Source organism: Oxyura jamaicensis, chromosome 22, assembly GCF_011077185.1.
Source record: "Oxyura jamaicensis isolate SHBP4307 breed ruddy duck chromosome 22, BPBGC_Ojam_1.0, whole genome shotgun sequence".
Lineage (NCBI taxonomy): Eukaryota > Metazoa > Chordata > Aves > Anseriformes > Anatidae > Oxyura > Oxyura jamaicensis.
In genome coordinates this window covers 301,087-306,867 of record NC_048914.1, presented here as the reverse complement: position 1 = coordinate 306,867, position 5,781 = coordinate 301,087, and positions in this window count along the sequence as shown.

Genomic DNA, 5,781 nt, shown 5'->3' with positions numbered 1-5,781 from the left:
CTCTCACTGAAAAGGGATTTACCTGCTGGGTTTCAAGAGTCAGGGTCCTGAGTGTCCTCAGGCCTTCATTGCCCCAGCCAATCTCACCTGTCCCTTTACCCAGCACCTTTTAATGCATTTAAGGCTGCTGGGAGCAATGGTTTATTAGTTTATAGCTTGGAGCTCTAGGGAACTTCCCAGAGGTTGTCCCACAAATAATCTACAGCTCCCACACTGGCATTAAGGGTTTCCCTGACTGAATGTCTCTCCATGGAGCTCACAAAGGTCTTAAGGCCTGGAACTTAAATGTTATCAGTTAGTCTTGATAGTGGGTGTTTGTTCAAGGCAAAATACTGTATTTGTACCACCTGCAATGTGGGTGCAATTATAGTGGTCTAGTATTTCTTTTTTATTTAATGTAACTAGGCTGTATGACAACAAGCAGTTTAATTTTGACTGAACTGTGTCCACACAAGGTGATTTCTTCCCACCAAGTAATGGGAATGGCTTATCAAAGCTGGGCAGCACTAGATGATGTGAAGACTCCTGCATGTCTTCTGTCACAGCCTGTGCCTTCAACTCTACTGGGGAAGTTAAAACAGACTTATTTTCCCCAGTCCAGCTGGAATGGTGGACAGGGAGAAAACAGGAGCAGCTAGGATCAAGAGTAAGAGACTGCTTGTGTGACTGCAAGGGGCTCTTTTGAAGGTTAAAGTGCCAGCCCACTAAGGCCTCATCATCTTCACAACCTGACTATAGAAGTGCTTGCTGACTGCAGTCCACTCCTGGATGGCATTCATTAACGTAGGCAGCTGATGAAGCTGTCAGACAACCCAGGCCTGTTTGCCTTCCCTGCCATTTATAGTTTCAGTTAATAAAAGTAAAGAATAGACTGGGATTATGGCCAAGTGCAACCTTAAGTTTCTGTGCAAGAGAGCTGCAGAGTGTGTGGGTATTTCCTGAGCAGTATCAACACAGAAGATGCTTTGAGGCAACAATGTGGAAAACATTGCATACTGTAACACCTGAGGAGGCACTGTTATGGTTGCCACTGCTATGCCTTGTAATAGCATTTGGGATCCTCTCTTTTGGGTCTAGGCCTTGTGGGCCTGCCTGCAGAGTCCTCAAACCACCCTGTCTGAAAAAATCTCATAACTGAAGCACACTTAGAATAGGAGGATCCCTGTTTTTTCCATATGGCTGCCCATTGAAGCATCCCGTTGTATTTTATTTTCTAAGGCATGTAGATCACTATGTCTAGTGGTCTTTTGTTTTAAATGCATTAAGTTAGAGGCATTATCTCAAAACAGTTCTGCTCCCCTGCTCCCTCATGGCTATATGTGACATGTATGTTTATGTACTCAAACAAGATCTATCCAGAGAGCCCATAGAATATGCCAAGTTGGAAGGGACCCTCAAGGATCATTGAGTCCAACTCCTGGGTCCCCAAAGGACCATCCAAAAAATCAGACCATATGTCTGAGAGAGTTATCCAAGAGCTTCTTGACTTGCCTAGCAGTACTGGTACACTGTGCTCAGGCTTTTGTAAAGTCATACATGATTTTCCAAGAGGTCTAGTGTTGCACATTCCTTTGGTAAAACTGATCATGTAAAAAACAGTGTTTCTAATGGTTATGGTAAGACGCAAAGAGCTACGAATAGTTTCATTTCTTCATTGTATTAGAGTATTTCAGTTTTCCCATGTCAAATAAATACTGCTTACCTATTTCTGGGAATGAGTTTTTCACCTTCTTTCTTCTCTTTGTGTTTAAAGAGCTTTACTCAAATAATAGGACAAAAGCATCAGCCTGCCTCTTCTTAGGGTCTTCCCCAAACCATCACAGTTTCTACACTGAGGTTATCTCTGCTTTGTGCAACTGGACATTTCATCTTACACAGCACTGAGCTGAAGGTAAAGAGACATACTTGCTCCAAGAGTCCAAACTACCTCTATATCTCTGCAGTGATTCTTATATCTGCAGTTAGTGTTATCATTAAGTTTATATTAATATGTAGAATGTAAAAAGTCTTTACCCCACTACAAGAACATGGAAATCAGTGCTTTAGAAAATCAAACCCTGGTTTTCAGCCTCTACCCTACCCTCAGCTACCTGCTGCTATGGAGACAGTAGTCTAACTGAACATTGCATTTGCATTGCATTTGCATTGCAACATGGATCTGACAGTACTTGTGTAACAGAATAACCCCATTTTCAGGAGCTGCTGATTGCAATCTGCTGGTGCTCATATACAGAAATGAGAATTCCTGTATGAACTTCTCTGAAAATCTCTGCATAATACCCCAACTCCTAGATTGTGGTCCTACTTAAATCTTTTGGGAAATTGGCTAATGGCTTCATCAGTGCCAGGATTTAAGTGCCTCAGGGAATGAGGTGAGGCAGTTTCCTAAAAATAAAGGCAGGTATGTGGTGATGAGATGACACATGGAAAATCTCTGCCTCCAGTACCGGGCTCCTCTGCTCTTGGAGATTCAAATCTAAAAGGCCAGGTTCACAGGGCAAAAACACAGATGTTGCCATTTTCTGAGAGGTTCAGTTCTGTTCTCGGTGTTCGCATGGTGGGACCCAGAATAAATAGCTCCTGCTTAACAGGCTGGCTGCTTGATCTCCATTTATTTACTTCCCTTAGTGCATTCTGCCCTGTACTTCTGTGACCTTTATTTTTAATTGTCCTTTGGGACAATAAGGAAGGACAGCCAGATGGAGTGGATACAGAGCAGGTATGAAACCAATATATTTGGAGAGCTTTATAATGTGAAGATTTCAAATAATGGATGGGATAAACAGGAAGTATCTGTGAAGAGAAAACCAGCATACTTTGACTGTTGCTTACTACATTGTGATGGGACTTGTGGGGTTGCCCATTCCTCTCCCTCTTTTGATATCCTAGTGACAGAAGTTTCAGTCAGGTCAGCGAGGAAAGTGAAACCATGATAGACAGTGCTTCAGGCTGGAGATATTTAAGGACAGCTGTAGCCTTTCCATCCTGTTAGAGGTTAAGAAGATGAAAGCTGATCAGGCCTTAGGCAAAGGGCTCTTGAAGTGCGTACGAGACAAAGCTTTCAATCTTCTGAACTTTATATAGGAACATTTTCCTACAGCAAGAAAAGGTCCTGAGGCTACCCCTCCTTATTGAAGGTAGTAGCTCCTCTAACAAGGCACTACAGGGTACAGACAACCATTGCCCTAAATTTCCAGCCCTTCTACATACCATCCAGAGGAGCTCAGCTAGCTTCCAGCACATTTGGTAGCTTTTGTACTTTATATATATTTCCTTTCTGGTCCAAATTATCATGGTTGTGTGAATTGGACAGATAGCTACAGAGCCAGCATCTGTAACCAACCAAATTTATGGGGAACTTGGCTGAGTGTTGTGTCAGGATCATAAAATAATAGAATCATTAGGGTTGGAAAAAACTTCCAAGATCATCTGGTCCAACCATCCCCTACCACCAATGTCACCCACTAAACCATGTCCCTAAGCACCACGTCCAACCTTTCCTTGAACACCCCCAGGGACGGTGGTGACTCCACCACCTCCTTGGGCAACCCGTTCCAATGCCTGACCACCCTTTCTGAGAAGAAATGTCTCCTCATTTCCAACCTGAACCTCTCCTGGTGCAACTTGAGGCCATTCCCTCTTGTCCTATCAAGAGTTATCTGTGAGAAGAGGCTGACTCCCAGCTCCCCACAGCTTCGTTTCAGGTAGCTGGAGAGAGAAATATCTGCCCTGAGCCTCCTTTTCTCCAGATGAAACAACCCCAGTTCCCTCAGCCACCACTCCTCACAGGACTTGTGTTCCAGATCCTTCACCAGCTTCATAGCCCTTCTCTGGACAAGCTCCAGGGCTTTGATGTCCTTCTTGCAGTGAGGGGCCCAAAACTGAACACAGCACTCGAGGTGTGGTCTCACCAAAGCAGAGTACAGGGGGACGATCACCTCCCTGGTCCTGCTGGCTGCACTATTCCTGATACAAGCCAGGATGCTGTTTGCCTTCTTGGCCACCTGAGCACACTGCTGGCTCATGTTCAGGCAAGCATCAACCAACAGTCCCAGATCCTTTTCCTCTGGACAGCTTTCCAGCCACTCTGCCCCAAGCCTGTAGCGTTGCTTGGGGTTGTTTTGGCCAAAGTGCAGGACCCGGCACTTAGCCATGTTGAACCTCTTCCCATTGGCCTCAGCCCATTGATCCATCCTGTCCAGGTCCCTCTGCAGGGCCACCCTATTCTCCGGTAGATTGACACTACCCCCCACCTTGGTGTCATCTGCAAACTTACTGAGGGTGCACTCAACTCCCTCGTCCGCATCATCAATAAAGATATTAAAGAGGATGGTCCCCAACACTGACCCCTGGGGAACACCACTTATGACCAGCTGGATTTCACTCCATTCACCACCACTCTCTGGGCCCAGATGTTCAGCCAGTTTTTAACCCAGCAAAGAGTGTACCTGTCCAAGCCATGTGCTGACAGTTTCTCCAGGAGAATACTGTGGGAGACCATGCCAAAGGCCCTGCTGAAGTCTAGGTAGACTATGTCAACAGGCTTTCCTTCATCCACCAGGCAGGTTACCTGGTCATAGAAGGAGATGATGTTGGTCAGGCAGGACTTGCCTTTCATGAACCCATGCTGACTGGGCCTGATCCCCAGGTAGTCCTGCATATGCTACATGATTGCATTCAAGATGACCTGTTCCATCACCTTTCCTGGCACTGAGGTCAGGCTGACAGGCCTGTAGTTTCCCAGGTCCTCCTTATGACCCTTCTCATAGACGGGCATCACATTAGCAAGTCTCCAGTCATCCGGGACCTCTCTGCATGACCATGACTGCTGATAGATGATGGAAAGTGACCCAGAAATCACATCCGCCAACTCCCTCAGCACCCTCAAGTGGATCCCATCTGGCCCCATGGATTTGTGACAGTCCAGGTGGAGCAGCAGGTCTGTAACTGTTTCCACCTGAACTGTGGGGGGTTTCTTCTGCTCCCCATGCCAGACTTCCAGGTTGGGAGGCTGAGTACCTAAGTGGTCTGGCTAGTAAAGACAGATGTAAAGAAGGCATTAAGAAACTCAGCCTTTTCCTTATCCACAGTAGTCATGTTCCCCCTGTGTCCAGTAAAGGATGGAGATTCTCCTTGGCCCTCCTCTGAATGGATTGCACTTACATGACTAATTCTGGATGGCCAAAACCACCCATACAAATACTTTGCATCTTCAATTATTCCTGCCTACTTAGAGCTCCTCCCAGAGAGAAAGCAAAGGTTAAATGGTGCAAAGCATGAATGGCAGCATTGGTGCAATACATAAAGGGTAAATAACTACCAGAGAGAATGAATAATTTATGGTCTAGAATAATTACTTTTGCATATACCACTGTCCTTGGTGTCAGAGCCAACCAGTCCTCAGGGCTGAAGCAGCTGGAAAGCAAACAGAACAATGAAGCTCTTGAACAGACAGCACAGACAAGCACAGACAAAAAGTCAAAGGCAACATAAGATGAAGAAGCTCAGGAGTTCTCTTACCAGTGGATTAAAATGAGCACTTAAAGATCCAGAGCAAGAGACAGATGATGTGAGAGGACAGACAGATGCAGTAGAAAGAAGAGTTTTTCCTCTGTGACTGTAGATAGTATGCTCTAGTCCAGACTGTGAATCCTGGTCAGGGCACAGTGCCACATTCTTCAAGGCAGGAAATATGGCTACTGCTTGTAAAGACTATAAAAAATGTTTTTATAAATATATAAACAAGAAAAGGATGACTAAAGAGAATCCTCATCCTTTATT